The sequence below is a fragment of the Triticum aestivum genome, chromosome 6B (genome assembly GCF_018294505.1).
Source record: "Triticum aestivum cultivar Chinese Spring chromosome 6B, IWGSC CS RefSeq v2.1, whole genome shotgun sequence".
Lineage (NCBI taxonomy): Eukaryota > Viridiplantae > Streptophyta > Magnoliopsida > Poales > Poaceae > Triticum > Triticum aestivum.
In genome coordinates this window covers 489985608-490002761 of record NC_057810.1, presented here as the reverse complement: position 1 = coordinate 490002761, position 17154 = coordinate 489985608, and positions in this window count along the sequence as shown.

The following is a 17154-nucleotide window of genomic DNA, read 5'->3' as shown; positions in this document are numbered from 1 at the left end:
CCAAAACACATAACTCATAATACAAATTGTCATCGAACGTTAAGCGTGCGGACCCTACGGGTTCGAGAACTATGTAGACATGACCGAGACACCTTTCTGGTCAATAACCAATAGCAGAACCTGGATTCTCATATTCTTTCCTACATATAGTACAAAGATCTTTATCGGTCAAACCGCATAACAAGATACGTTGTTCCCTTTGTCATCGATATGTTACTAGCCCGAGATTCGATCGTTGATATCTTCATAACTAGTTCAATCTCGTCACCGGCAAGTCTCTTTACTCATTTCGTAATGCATCATCCCATAACTAACTCATTAATCACATTGCTTGCAAGGCTTATAGTGATGAGCATTACCGAGAGGGCCCAGAGATACCTCTCCGATACACAGAGTGACAAATCCTAATCTCAATCTATGCCAACTCAACAAACTGTTGGGGAACATAGTAATTTCAAAAAACAATCCTACACACACGCAAGATCATGGTCATGCATAACAACGAGAGGAGAGAGTGTGTCCACGTACCCTCGTAGACCGAAAGCGTTAGCGTTAGCACAACATGGTTGATGTAGTCGTACGTCTTCGTGATCCGACCGATCAAGTACCGAACGCACGACACCTCCGAGTTCTGCACATGTTCAACTCGATGACGTCCCTCGAACTCCGATCCAGCCGAGCTTTGAGGGAGAGTTTCGTCAGCACAACGGCGTGGTGACGATGATGATGTTCTACCGACGCAGGGCTTCGCCTAAGCACCGCTACATATTATCGAGGTGGACTATGGTGAAGGGGGGCACCGCACACGACTAAGAGATCCAAGGGATCAATTTTTGTGTCTAGAGGCGCCCCTTTGCCCCCGTATATAAAGGAGCAAGGGGGAAGGCGGCCGGCCTAGGAGGAGGGCGCGCCAAGGGGGGGAGTAGGACTCCTCTTTCCCTTGTTGGAGTAGGAGAGAAGGAAAGAGGGGGAGAGGAAGAAGGAAAAGGGGGTTGCACCCCTTGTCCAATTCGGACCAGAGGGGGGCGCGCACCTCCTTCCTTTTGGCCTCTCTCCTCTATTCCCGTATGGCCCAATAAGGCCCATATACTCCTCGACGAATTCCCGTAACTCTCCGATACTTTGATAAATACCCGAATCACTTGGAACCTTTCCGATGTCCGAATATGGTCGTCCAATATATCGATCTTTACGTCTCGACCATTTAGAGACTCCTCGTCATGTCCCCGATCTCATCCGGGACTCCGAACTACTTTCGGAACATCAAAACACATAAACTCATAATATAATCGTCATCGAACTTTGAGCATGCGGACCCTACGGGTTCGAGAACTATGTAGACATGACCGAGACACATCTCTGATCAATAACCAATAGCGGAACCTGGATGCTCATATTGGCTCCCACATATTCTACGAAGATCTTTATCGGTCAAAGCGCATAACAACATACGTTCTTCCCTTTGTCATCGGTATGTTACTTGCCCGAGATTCGATCATCGGTATCTCAATACCTAGTTCAATCTCGTCATCGACAAGTCTCTTTACTCGTTTTGTAATACATCATCCTACAACTAACTCATTAGTTGCAATGCTTGCAAGGCTTAAGTGATGTGCATTGCCGAGTGGGCCCAGAGATACCTCTCCGACAATCGGAGTGACAAATCCTAATCTTGAAATATGCCAACCCAACAAGTACCTTCGGAGACACCTATAGAGCACCTTTATAATCACCCAGTTACGTTGTGACGTTTGGTAGCACACAAAGTGTTCCTTCGGTAAACGAGAGTTGCATAATCTCATAGTCATAGGAACATGTATAAGTCATGAAGAAAGTAATAGCAACATACTAAGCGATCAAGTGCTAAGCTAACGGAATGGGTCAAGTCAATCACATCATTCTCCTAATGACGTGACCCCGTTGATCAAATGACAACTCATGTCTATGGCTAGGAAACTCAACCATATTTGATCAACGAGCTAGTCAAGTAGAGGCATACTAGTGACACTCTGTTTGTCTATGTATTCACACATGTATCAAGTTTCCGGTTAATACAATTCTAGCATGAATAATAAACAGTTATCATGAAATAAGGAAATAAATAATAACTTTGTTATTGCCTCTAGGGCATATTTCCTTCAGTCTCCCACTTGCACTAGAGTCAATAATCTAGTTCACATCATCATGTGATTTAACACCAATAGTTCACATCTGTATGTGATTAACACCCATAGTTCACATCGTCATGTAACCAACACCCAAAGGTTTACTAGAGTCAATAATCTAGTTCACATTGCTATGTGATTAACACCCAAAGAGTACTAAGGTTGGATCATGTTTTGCTTGTGAGCGAAGTTTAGTCAACGGGTCTGTCACAGTGCGTATTTTGCAAATATTCTATGTCTACAATGCTCTACACGGAGCTACTCTAGCTAATTGCTCCCACTTTCAATATGTATCTGGATTGAGACTTAGAGTCATATGGATCAGTGTCAAAACTTGCATCGACGTAACCCTTTACGACGAACCTCTTGTCACCTCCATAATCGAGAAACATATCCTTATTCCACTAAGGATAATTTTGACCAATGTCCAGTGATCTACTCCTAGATCACTATTGTACTCCCTTGTCAAACCAAGGCAGGGTATACAATAGGTCTGGTCCATAGCATGGCATACTTTTATAGAACCTATGACTGAGGCATAGGGAATGACTTTCATTCTCTTTCTATTTTCCGCCGTGGTCGGGATTTGAGTCTTACTCAATTTCACACCTTTGCAACACAGGCAAGAACTTTTTCTTTGACTGTTCCATTTTGAACTACTTCAAAATCTTGTCAAGGTATATACTCATTGAAAAATCTTATCAAGCATCTTGATCTATCTTATAGATCTTGATGCCCAATATGTAAGCACCTTTACCGAGGTCTTTCTTTGAAAAACTCTTATTCAAGTATCCTTTTATGCTATCCAGAATTTCTATATCATTTCCAATCAACAATATGTCATCTACATATAGTTTTAGAAATGCTACATAGCTCCCACTCACTTTCTTGTAAATACAGGCTTCTCCAAAAGTCTGTATAAAACCATATGCTTTGATCAACTCATCAAAGCGTATATTCCAGCTCCGAGATGCTTGCACCAGTCCATAGATGGATCTCTGAAGCTTGCACATTTTGTTAGCTCCTTTAGGATTGACAAAACTTCTGGTCGCATCATATGCAAATCTTCTTTAATAAATCCATTAAGGAATGCAGTTTCGACATCCATTTGCCAGATTTCAAAAAATGTGGCAATTGCTAACATGATTCGGATAGACTTAAGCATCGATACGAGTGAGAAAATCTCATCGTATTCAACACCTTGAACTTGTCAAAAATTTTTTTCGACAATTCGAGCTTTGTAGATAGTAACACTACTATCATCGTCCGTCTTCCTCTTGAAGATCCATTTATTCTCAATGGCTTGCTGATCATCGGGCAAGTCCACCAAAGTCCACACTTTGTTCTCATACATGGATCCCATCTCAGATATTGTGGCCTTAAGCCATTTTGCGGAATCTGGGCTCATCATTGCTTCCTCATAGTTCGTAGGTTCACCATGGTCTAGTAACATGACTTCCAGAACAGGATTACCGTACCACTCTGGTATGGATCTTACTCAGGAAGACCTACGAGGTTCTGTAGTAACTTGATCTGAAGTTTCATGATCATCATCATTAGCTTCCTCACTAATTGGTGTAGGAATCACTAGAACTAATTTCTGTGATGAATTTCTTTCCAATTCAGGAGAAGGTACAATTACCTTATCAAGCTTTACTTTCCTCCCACTCACTTCTTTCGAGAGAAACTCCTTCTCTAAAAAGGATCCATCTTAGCAACGAATATCTTGCCTTCGAATCTGTGATAGAAGGTGTACCCAACAGTTTCCTTTGGGTATTCTATGAAGACGCACTTCTCCGATTTGGGTTCGAGCTTATCAGGTTGAAACTTTTTCACATAAGCATGGCGGCCCCAAACTTTAAGAAACGACAACTTTGGTTTCTTTCCAAACCACAGTTCATAAGGCGTCGTCCCAACGGATTTTGATGGTGCCCTATTTAAAGTGAATGCAGCTGTCTCTAATGCACAACCCCAAAATGATAGTGGTAAATCGGTAAGATACAACATAGATCGCACCATATCCAATAAAGTGCGGTTACGACGTTCAGACACACCATTACGCTGTGGTGTTCTATGTGGCGTGAGCTATGAAACTATTCCACATTGTTTTAAATGAAGGCCAAACTCCTAACTCAAATATTCTCCTCTACGATCAGATTGTAGAAACTTTATTTTCTTGTTACGATGATTCTCCACTTCACTCTGAAATTCTTTGAACTTTTCAAATGTTTCAGACTTGTGCTTCATTAAGTAGATATACTCATATCTGCTCAAATCATCTGTGAAGGTCAGAAAATAATGATACCCGCCACGAGCATCAACAATCATTGGACCACATACATCGGTATGTATTATTTCCAACAAGTCAGTAGCTCGTTCCATTTTTCCAGAGAATGGAGCTTTAGTCATCTTGCCCAAAAGGCATGGTTCGCAAGCATCAAATGATTCATAACCAAGTGATTCCAAAAATCCATATTTATGGAGTTTCTTCATGCGCTTTACACCGATATGACCTAAACGACAGTGCCACAAATAAGTTGCACTATCATTATCAACTTTGCATCTTTTGGCATCAATATTATGAATATGTGTATCGCTACGATCGAGATCCAACAAACTATTTTCATTGGGTGTATGACCATCGAAGGTTTTATTCATGTAAACGGAACAACAATTATTCTCTAACTTTAAATGAATAACCGTATTGCAATAAACATGATCAAATCATATTCATGCTCAACGCAAACGCCAAATAACATTTATTTAGGTTTAACACTAATCTCGAAAGTATAGGGAGTGTGCGATGATTATCATATCAATCTTGGAACTACTTCCAACACACATCGTCACTTCACCCTCAACTAGTCTATGTTTATTCTGCAACTCCTGTTTCGAGTTACAAATTTTTAGCAACCGAACAAGTATCAAATACTGAGGGGCTACTATAAACACTAGTACGGTACACATCAATAACTAGTATATCAAATATACCCTTGTTCACTTTTCCATCCTACTTATTCACCAAATATTCAGGGAATTTCCACTTCTAGTGACCATTTCCTTTGCAGTAGAAGCACTCAGTTTCAGGCTTTGGTCCAGCTTTGAGCTTCTTCACGGGAGTGACAACTTGCTTGCCATTCTACTTGAAGTTCCCTTTCTTTCCCTTTGCCCTTTTCTTGAAACTAGTGGTCTTGTCAGTCATCAACACTTGATGCTCTTTCTTGATTTCTATCTTCATCGATTTCAACATCATGAATAGCTCGGGAATCGTTTTCGTCATCCCTTGCATACTATAGTTCATAATGAAGTTCCAGTAACTTGGTGATGGTGACTAGAGAACTCTGTCAATCACTATCTTATTTGGAAGATTAACTCCCACTTGATTCAAGCGATTGTAGCACCCAGACGATCTGAGCACATGCTCACTGCTTGAGCTATTGTCCTCCATCTTTTAGCTATAGAACTTGTTAAAGGTCTCATACTTTTCGACATGGGAATGAGTATAAAATATCAATTTCAACTCTTGGAACATCTTATATGCTTCGTGGCGTTCAAAACATTTTTGAAGTCCCGGTTCTAAGCCGTAAAGCATGGTGCACTAAACTATTAAGTAGTCATCATACCGAGCTTGGTCAAACATTCATAACGTCTGCATCTGCTCCTGCAATAGGTCTGTCACCTAGCGGTGCATCAAGGACATAATTCTTCTGTGCAGCAATGAGGACAATCCTCAGATCACGGATCCAATCCCCATCATTGCTAGTAACATCTTTCAACACAGTTTTCTCTAGGAACATATCAAAATGAAAGCAACAACGCGAGCTATTGATCTACAACATAATTTGCAAAATACTACCAGGACTAAGTTCATGATAAATTTAAGTTCAATTAATCATATTACTTAAGAACTCCCACTTAGATAGACATCTCTCTAATCATCTAAGTGATCACGTGATCCAAATCAACTAAACCATAACCGATCATCACGTGAAATGGAGTAGTTTTCAATGTTGAACATCACTATGTTGATCATATCTACTATATGATTCATGCTCGACCTTTCGGTCTCAGTGTTCCGAGGCCATATCTGCATATGCTAGGCTCGTCAAGTTTAACCTGAGTATTCTGCGTGTGCAAAACTGGCTTGCACCCGTTGTAGATGGACGTAGAGCTTATCACACCCGATTATCACGTGGTGTCTGGGCGCGACGAACTTTGGCAATGGTGCATACTTAGGGAGAACACTTTTATCTTGAAATTTAGTGAGAGATCATCTTATAGTGCTACCGTCAATCAAAGCAAGATAAGATGCATAAAAGATAAACATCACATGCAATCAATATAAGTGATATGATATGGCCATCATCATCTTGTGCTTGTGATCTCCATCTCCGAAGCACCGTCATGATCACCATCGTCACCGGCGCGACACCTTGATCTCCATCATAGCATCATTGTCGTCTCGCCAACTATTGCTTCTACGACTATCGCTACCGCTTAGTGATAAAGTAAAGCAATTACAGGATGATTGCATTGCATACAATAAAGCGACAACCATATGGCTCCTGCCAGTTGCCGATACTTGGTTACAAAACATGATCATCTCATACAATAAAATATAGCATCACGTCTTGACCATATCACATCACAACATGCCCTGCAAAAACAAGTTAGACATCCTCTACTTTGTTGTTGCAAGTTTTACGTGGCTGCTACGGGCTTAGCAAGAACCGTTCTTACCTACACATCAAAACCACAATGATAGTTCATCAAGTTAATGCTATTTTAACCTTCTCAAGGACCGGGCGTAGCCACACTCGGTTCAACTAAAATTGGAGAAACTGACACCCGCTAGCCACCTGTGTGCAAAATCACGTCGGTAGAACCAGTCTCGCGTAAGAGTACGCGTAATGTCGGTCCGGGCCGCTTCATCCAACAATACCGCTGAACCAAAGTATGACATGCTGGTAAGCAGTATGACTTGTATCGCCCACAACTCACTTGTGTTCTACTCGTGCATATAACATCAACGCATAAAACCTGGGCTCGGATGCCACTGTTGGGAAACGTAGTAATTTCAAAAAAAAAAACTACGCACACGCAAGATCATGGTGATGCATAGCAACAAGAGGGGAGAGTGTGTCCACGTACCCTCGTAGATCGAAAGCGGAAGCATGAGCACAACACGGTTGATGTAGTCGTATGTCTTCGTGATCCGACCAATCAAGTACCGAACGCATGGCACCTTCGAGTTCTACACACGTTCAACTCTATGACGTCCCTCGAACTCAGATCCAGCCGAGCTTTGAGGGAGAGTTCCGTCAGCACGATGGCGTGGTGACGATGATGATGTGCTACCGACGCAGGGCTTCGCCTAAGTACCGCTACGATATTATCGAGGTGGACTATGGTGGAGGGGGCACCGCACACGGCTAAGAGATCCAAGGGATCAATTGTTGTGTTTGAAGTGCCCCTCTGCCCCCATATATAAAGGAGCAAGGGAGAAGGCGGCCGGCCTAGGAGGAGGGCGCGCCAACGGGGGAGTCCTACTCCCACCGGGAGTAGGACTCCTCCTTCCCTTGTTGGAGTAGGAGAGAAGGAAAGAGGGGGAGAGGAAGAAGGAAAGGGGGCTTGCACCCCTTGTCCAATTCGGACCAGAGGGGGGGGGGGTGCACGCCTCCTTCCTTTTGGCCTCTCTCCTCTATTCCTGTATGGCCCAATAAGGCCCATACACTCCCCGGCGAATTCCCGTAACTCTCCGGTACTCCGATAAATACCCGAATCACTCGGAACCTTTACGATGTCCGAATATAGTCGTCCAATATATCGATCTTTACCTCTCGACTATTTTGAGACTCCTCGTCATGTCTCCGATCTCTTCCGGGACTCTGAACTACCTTCGGAACATCAAAACACATAAACTCATAATATAACCGTCATCGAACTTTAAGCGTGCGGACCCTACGGGTTCGAGAACTATGTATACAAGACCGAGACACATCTCTGGTCAATAACCAATAGCGGAACCTGAATGCTCATATTGGCTCCCCATATTCTATGAAGATCTTTATCGGTCAAACCGCATAACAACATACGTTCTTCCCTTTGTCATCGGTATGTTACTTACCCGAGATTCGATCATCGGTATCTCAATACCTAATTCAATCTCGTTACCGACAAGTCCCTTTACTAGTTCTGTAATACATCATCCCGCAACTAACTCATTAGTTGCAATGCTTGCAAGGCTTAAGTGATGTGCATTACCGAGTGGGCCCAGAGATACCTCTCCGACAATCGGAGTGACAAATCCTAATCTCGAAATACGCCAACCCAACAAGTACCTTCGGAGACACCTGTAGAGCACCTTTATAATCACCCAGTTACATTTTGACGTTTGGTAGCACACAAAGTGTTCCTCCGGTAAACGGGAGTTGCATAATCTCATAGTCATAGGAACATGTATAAGTCATGAAGAAAGCAATGGCAACATACTAAACGATCAAGTGCTAAGCTAACGGAATGGGTCAAGTCAATCACATCATTTCCTAATGATGTGACCCCGTTGATCAAATGACAACTCATGTCTATGGCTAGGAAACTCAATCATCTTTGATGAACGAGCTAGTCAAGTAGAGGCATACTAGTGACACTCTGTTTGTTTATGTATTCACACATGTATCAAGTTTCCGGTTAATACAATTCTGGCATGAATAATAAACATTTATCATGAAATAAGGAAATAAATAATAACTTTATTATTGCCTCTAAGGCATATTTCCTTCACAAACACCTTCGGAGACACCTGTAGATCATCTTTATAATCACCCAGTTACGTTGTGACGTTTGATAGAACACAAGGTGTTCCTCTGGTATTTGGGAGTTGCATAATCTCATAGTCAGAGGAACATGTATAAGTCATGAAGAAAGCAATAGCAATAAAACTTAACGATCATTATGCTAAGCTAATCGGATGGGTCTTGTCCATCACATCATTCTCTAAGGATGTGATCCCGTTCATCAAATGACAACACATGTCTATGGTCAGGAAAATAACCATCTTTGATTAACGAGCTAGTCAAGTAGAGGCATACTAGGGACACTGTGTTTTGTCTATCTATCCACACATGTATCAAGTTTCCGGTTAATACAATTATAGCATGAATAATAAACATTTATCATGATATAAGGAAATATAAAATAACAACTTTATTATTGCCTCTAGGGCATATTTCCTTCACGCACCCCTTGTTGTTTGCATCCCCACCTTCCCATAAGCAAAGTGTCGCCGCCGTGATGGCCATTGTCGTGGCTGCAAGTAATTAGGGTAGTTTGTTTCTATCAATGTAAGTCCTGATGGATCTATCTATAAGACTACCCACAGTGGGAGTAACATATGTAGTAACATCACACATATCTAGATAAAATAGATGATGTGACCAGCAATTAATGAAGAAAGAGAGGCATATAGTAACATAGCTAATTACTAGTACTATGAGTAACATCACACATACCAAGGCAAGATGAGTCTATAATCTAATAAATGAAGTGTTGCATGACACTACACATATGTTACTCCCCATTGTGAAGGTAGTAACATAGACTAGTAACATATGCATGTTACTAGTCTAAGTTACTACCCACTGTGGCTAGTCTAACTATGAACTCGACACTTCTGTCAAATCGATGCTTGTGTCAAAATTAGAGATTTCACCTCCATGCAGATTATAGTTAAGTCACGGGGGGGAGGGGAATGGGAGCTCGCTGTGTCGGAGTCCGCTGGGGAGGAGTCAATAGAGGTGGGCGGTGGTGGCATTCAATTTATACGGTTCGTGTTGTTTATTGGTGTAGCACCACCCATAGGATCTGGTACCGATGGTCCATGGTGGAGACCTTGGTCGATGGCGTGGTCGGACTTGATCTGCTACCACGCCTCCTCGGTTGGGCGGGTATGCCACCGCGGATCGACAACAAAGAGTCGCCCCCTTTCGTTGGAGCATCACTTGACTGTCGTGGATCGGAGAAGGAAAAAAATGAAAGGGTTAGTCCTGAGAATGTAGACACGGGGAAGAAAAGGCGGCGCGCAAGGTAGTCAAACAAATTAGGGGATCTGGTACTCGATGTTTTTGGAGTATATTTTTATTATATATGCCACAACGTAGAAATGTTTTTTTTGTGGGAAAACATATAAATGTTTGACTTGTAAAGTTCTAAAAAATTAAATCATGGATGGAATATTATTATAGTTTTGACTTTAGAAAATGGCTATGTGTATGCTATCTTGACGTGGTTCCAGTATCTTTGGAGTTTGCTGGTAGTACATGCAGCTAAGAAAATTATTGGCTACTCGTCGCTTTTGAGCTATACCTTCTGTTCTTTCATTATACATTTTTTTCTCTGCAATTGTGTCATTTTCTTTATTCAGGGTATCACTTTCACCGAATGGGCATTTATCAATCCAAGTTAGAAAGTATAATCAAGTTTAAATATTACTCCCTTCAATTCAAAATAAGTGTCGCAGTTTTGAACTAGAGTTAGTTAAAAAATGCGACACTTATTATGGATCTGAGGTAATATGGGAAAGCTGTACCATTTTCTAGAAGAAAATAACACACTTATTTTACTTTTATTTATAATAATTGAGTAGCCCTATGATTTTCAAATCTCATGGTGCATCTGTACGTTAGAAACAAGGGATGTTACTGAGCTGACATTCTCCGGAAAGGCATTGGCAAAACGAACGTTTTTATGGAAATTAGTTGTCATGGGATGACAAATTTCTTCTGAAAGCACATCAAATTCTAGCAAAAGAATGAACTGAACGGATTTGTCATTCATTAAAGAAAATTGCCATAAAAACCGTTTGTATTTGTCATGCCTCCGAGCAAACGTTTGCTGATTGTGAGGGTTCTAGTCTTCTAGAAATATCCGAGTCGTGGATTTGAGCTTACATATACCAGAAACTCGCTTTGACGATGTCAACGAAGCTTCTACACCTAGGCTGGCAAGCCGCGGGAGACAAAGTGGCGCACAGACCACAGTTGAGGTCACTTCAACGGTCAACACTCACTAGCGCGGGGCTGAAAGCCTGAAAGCTCCCTATCGGTCCTCGACCGCCAGTTCATAACAAAAGCAATTGCGGTTTGCCAGCTCAGTTAGCGTCTCGCCTTTTTTTACCCAGTCATCTCTATCAGAGGCTTCGGCATGGCTGCAACAATTTCTAGCCACTGGTGTGTGTCGGCCGTACACAAGGTGTTCTTCTTTTTTATATTTTTGCGGGGAACACGCACATGGTGCTCGTGACACCAGAGTACTATAGTCTAACTCACCTGGACTTTTTGACAAATTGAGTCTGACCTAGATTAGTGCCTCTTTAGTTTGCAATTTTTAAACCAAATCTTTCCCTAATAATAAAGCACGGATTGAATCTCTGGATTCACCGTCACAATGCGCTTTCTTCTTCCCATGAATTTACGCTTTCAGTTTTTCTCGCCTAATATTATTTTCTACACCCAAGGTGGTACTATTTTAACTGCGTATATAAATTCAACATGCAGTCCGTTTGTAGAGCCTCACTAGATCTTTTCGCACGCAGCCTGGTCCTCGCTTTAGTGGGCCCAGTGGGCTTCCACGATCAGCCTAATAAAAAAAAAGGTACTCATGTGTGATTCGAACACAGGACCTCCAGTTCCATCAAAAAGAATGCAACCAGCCGAACTCCGCCCTGTTTGCATTAAAAACCAAGGTTTTTTATCAAATAGTTAGTCCCACCTCGCTTCTTTGCACTAATCCTCACCAATTTAAATATGGACGAGTTAAACAAATCAACAAGTAGCCTCGAGACTTGATACAGAAAGATAATGTCGAAGAAGGGCCCTGCGGAGGGAGGGTGATGAAAGCACGGGGAACAAACACATGGCTGGCGACCATGTTCATGGAGACGGCGAGGAGGACCATGTCACCCTGCAAGCACAACAATATACATATACATAGAGCAATGGAAGCTACCTCCTAGCTGGAACCACGGCGGCCGGGGCAGAGTTTGCGGCAGCGCACCATGGGAGGCGGTCGCGGGGTGCAGAGGTGGGCGGCGGTCGAGCAACAGAGGAGGAGCAAGGGCGCCATGAGAAGAGAGGGAGTCGGAGAGACACCATGGGCAGAGGCAATAGGAGCTGCGTGCGTGGCCGGGAAGAGAATGAGAGGAGGAGCATGGAAGGAGAGTGGAGGTCGGAGGGCCGGCGGCCTCGCCGGAGTGGCGTACGCGCGAAGCGAGGAGCACTGGGCACTGCCCGCCCTCTGTGCGTGTGGGTGACGGCGCTGGGGTGGAGATGGGGGATCGGACCGGGGTGGCTGGGCTTTCCTGCGAGGGGATAGTCAGGCCCAAGTAGTTGGCCGGTATTTGAATACATCAAGTGTATTCAAATTTTGTGGTTTGGATTTCTAGAGTATGCACATGGTATTCCTTCTCAAAAAAGTAAAAGAATCTAAATCTAAAAGTTGTCAGTGGATCAAAATTTAACAACTTAAATTTATGTTTCAGAGTAAATAATAATGGTACGAGTAATAAAACATTAATTTAATTATGTATTACATAAATATAATTTTTAAATCGTGCAAACATTAATTCTTTATTTTAAAAATGTCCATAAGTTCTTAAGGTTTTCAATTGTATACATCCGTAGACCAAAAGGATGTAGTTTTAAAAATAATATGAAAGTGATTTTGTTAGCCAGACAAAAAAGTTACATAATATTGAAGGTTGTAAAATTTGATGGTATGCACTATGAATTACCTGTGAGCTATTTATTATTTTTGGAATGAAGTTATGTGGAAAAACACACTCTATTTAGTTTTATCAGTACCTGTGTTGCTCACGTGCATTATCTTGGACACGGCGACCACTGTCAATGAGAGGGTAAGGGAGGTTAAAAGGTGACATAGGTGGGCATCATGTTAAAAAAGAGGTGTGGACCTACGAAGGCCTTGAGCCATACTTTTTGGAATACACACATGTGATTTTTGTCTCCCGTTGCAACGCACGGGCATTTTTTTGCTAGTAAGAATAGAATGTTGAAGTGAGCATATGTCAGATGTTAGGTTTTTTGTGATGGTCTAATCCTGAATTTATGCCAGGTTTTCAAGCACTACTTTGTTAGTGGTATAGTGTGTTCGTCAATCACGAGACGTCTATGACAACTTCACAATTTTAAGATCTACCAACTTATTCTTTCGGAGGTGTGTTTATAAGAGTGAGTTCTCAAAAAAAAAATCATGATATGTTATTATATATTATATTATTAACATATATAACAAGAACAAGCATCAACAACAAGAAAGAGGCAAGGTGATGTTAAGGTTTGGTACCATGCTCACGTTTAAAAAACGCTTTTTTTTGAAACGGAGGCAAAAGTTTTGCCTCATCCATTAATTAAGAAGAAGAGAGTTGCCTAGTTAGTTTATGGAAAACCAGGCGAAAACCATCACAACCATGCTCAAAAGCACGACCCCATCCACATGTGAACTACTCCCGAATCATGGAGCCACGGGACCGAAGCACCCAACACACTACTACTGCAACCCACAACATATGGGTCCCTGTACCGCAAAAGAAAACCAATCGACATAATGCAACTCGAGGAAACCACATCGACGAAAACCACCCCCATGACCGAGCACACATCTGCAACTCAGAAAGCCGAGAACCATCCATCATGGAACCATTTGCGCCTCCCCTCTAGCGCTATCCTTCTTGCTTTTGCTCCTGCAAGATTTCTCTTTGAGGATGCCAGATCTAGAGTTAGCGCCACCCTTCTTGTGCTTCTCCCTCAAAGCTTTTTCCTCCAAGAGGCATCCAATCGTCTTTCCAGAATTTTCAGAGTCCAGGTTGGCTAGGAATTCACAAATCTTGGTGGCTAAAAGGACACCAGGATTAGGCACCAACACTCCGGCCACAACAATTTTATCAGCCATAGGAACCACACCTCCAAAGGGTTCAAGCGATCGCGTGTTAGCCATGTCTGGACCATCACCCTCCACACATGCATACTCCAACTGACTAGGCTCCAACGGAGGTGGAGAGGGCGTCGAGGCAACCGTCACCGCCCCAAGCGAGCCCACCTTCGAGAGCACCATCGATATAGGCGAAGATGGTTCCACACTTAACACCTGCAACTCAGGCATACATTGCAGCACCGGAGTCACGACGTCGATGACGACCTCACTCCCAGAGTCACTTGGCATGACAGGTAGTGGCGATGTACAGAGAGCGGCACGAGGGGAGAAACATCCATACATGCATGCTTCCCTCCCATCCGCAGAACCAACCTGGAGCTCGAGCAACGGGGACATAAGAGGCACAGTCGGGAGCCTGCAAAGAGCAGCCTCCACGCATGCCACAGTCCCACCGGCTTCAGCTTGCTCCTCCATGGGCAGAGACGATACCAGAACAGGGGTCGCATCCCTAAGGTGCGCAACAGAAGCTATGACCTCAGACGAGCAGCTAGCCACATCACTCTCGATGAAATCCTCAACACTAGCAACATTACCAACGGAACCTGCAACATGCATCTCAGACGACTGTGGCGAGGCCGGCGAGTAGCCCAGCTGGCCAACAACAACCTCCATTCGCTCCAAGTATCCCCGGAGTAGAGTCGTCCACCCCTCCAAAGCAGTCATCATGTCATGAAGGGGTCGGACCACCTCCTCCAAACGTGAGACGGTCAAGGCCTGCATCTCGGAGCGCAACACTTCCATCTGAGCAGCAAGGAGAGGTTCGAGCAATCCCAAATCAGCAACAACAGAATCGCTGGGATTCGCCACCGCCGGAGGGGCAACAACCGAGGCCCAGGTGCGTCGATGTGGATGTGGAGATCCATGAGTCGAGCTGCTGAAGTGGCGAGGAGCCTGGTAGCCCGGCAGGTCCCTTGAATGACACGGTGAAGCCGTAGGCGAGCGAGGACGGAGGCGGCGACCTTCCACCGTTGGCTGGCGCGAGGGACAACCACGTTCACGATGGCCTGGGAGGCCACATGCCAGGCATCTGACAGGACCGCGGCAATCAGCGACGAGATGCTCCGGCGCCAAGCAGCGAAAACAGAGGCCGTAGGTTCTTCTCTTGAATGCGAGGGAGCTGGCAGTCTCCATCCTGTGTGGCGGCCCTGGTGCCAACTCCTGCCGCGGCCGCTGGCACTGACGGCCCCCACCTTCACCCATGGTTGCTCCAATGTCGCCTCAGGAGCAACAGCAGCCGAAACACACACCCCGCTGGAGCAAAGCGGCTGCTGCAGGGCGGGCACAACGGCGTTGATGGCACCGGCAGGAGGAGCCAGAGCGCCCAGCACGGCTGGAGCATCTGCTGCCGACGACGCGGAAGCTGGGCAAGGAGCCGGAGAGGTGGTCGTCCGGGCCAGGGAGTTCGCCGTGCTCGGCGCAGCTGTAGCAGCAGCTCCCGCCGTCGGTGACGCGGAAGTCGAATAAGGAGGAGCGCGAGAGGCGGATGGGGCTGGGGCGGCCGCGGCCGCCGCCGCCGAAGTCGACATCGGGCGTGGCCGAGGAGCCACAGCGGAGGGAGCCGCCAAGAGAGGACGCCGAGGGGATTCTGGATCTGGACGCGGCTGCCCAAGGGAAGGTCGGAGGAGGGAGATCGGGGCAGCGCCGCTGCGCGCTCACCCGCCGCCCGCGAGGCCGCCTGCCATGCCCTTGCGACCGCAGGATATGGGTGTGCACAGGCCGATAAAATACGCTTTATTTCATACTCACATTTAAGTGACCTATGGATTGAAACTGCATTTAGGCCTTTTTTTAACTCGGTACATACACACATACACCCGCCGCTATGAACACACGTGCGCACATCATCTTGAGATTGAAAAAGTTACCACGGACACCTTTGTAGTCGACGGAAACGTCTTTTCACACTGCGCGCACATCACCAAAGATCTGAAATAAATTCAGAAAATGTGAGCACCGGTGTCTAAGACCCTTCCCAGTGCTCCGCCATGGACAGGTGCTAAGCATGCCACATAAGCGAAAAAATGACATGGCATAACATTTAAGGAGGGAAGAGAGTACTTTGATGACCCCAGAAAGAACCAATGCCAAGCGCGACAGCCTAGGCAAACCACTTAAATGAAACAATTTGACCAATGCATGAAAGACTTTAGGTGCTAACTCATTAAATAAAGTGTGCTTAGAAACAACAAGTTAAGCACCTATGTATTGGAGAGTTGAGTTGCTAAAGTATTTTATGCACTTAGCACCTCACCTAAGCACCTTTGCATTGGAAGAGGTCTAAGTCTAGGACTTGAACTCTGTTGGGAATACAACTGTCCTCCTAACCATCCAACCACAATTTGGTTCACTTACATTTAGGCTTCCTCTTGTTGTGCTCCGTCGTTAAAACGACGAATAGTTTACGTGTCATTTTTTATTTTTTATTTAATTTCAGTTCTAATTATACTGCCACTAACATATATAATGACAAGATCAATAAATCTTATCTATCTATCTATCTATCTATCTATTAATACATCATGCTTTCTAATTTTTAAGGTCTCATAGTCGATTGAGGTCTTCAATTTAAAATTGGGTCACCCGATTTTGAGCGGGTCAACTATGTTTTTCATTTCAATTCTTTATACTCCATATTTTTAAAGCCTCGTAGGCAGTTGAGGTCACCAATTTAGAGTTGGATCAACCGATTTTGGCCGGGTCGTCATTTTTTTCCTGTCAATTCTTTATGCTCCCTAATCTAGTAGACGCAAGATGTTCATCCTCACTATCCTATTTATCTCAACATGCACATATGCCACCTCACCATACACGCCGTCTCATTAATTATTATTTCATCTTTCTTAATTGCATGTCCACCCAACCAGAATAATTAATGCACATGCAGTCGTGCATGCATTGAAAAATGTCTACTTCAATACACAACCATGCATGAAAAAAATTACACTATAAAATAATCACATGATGTTATTAATTCAATATT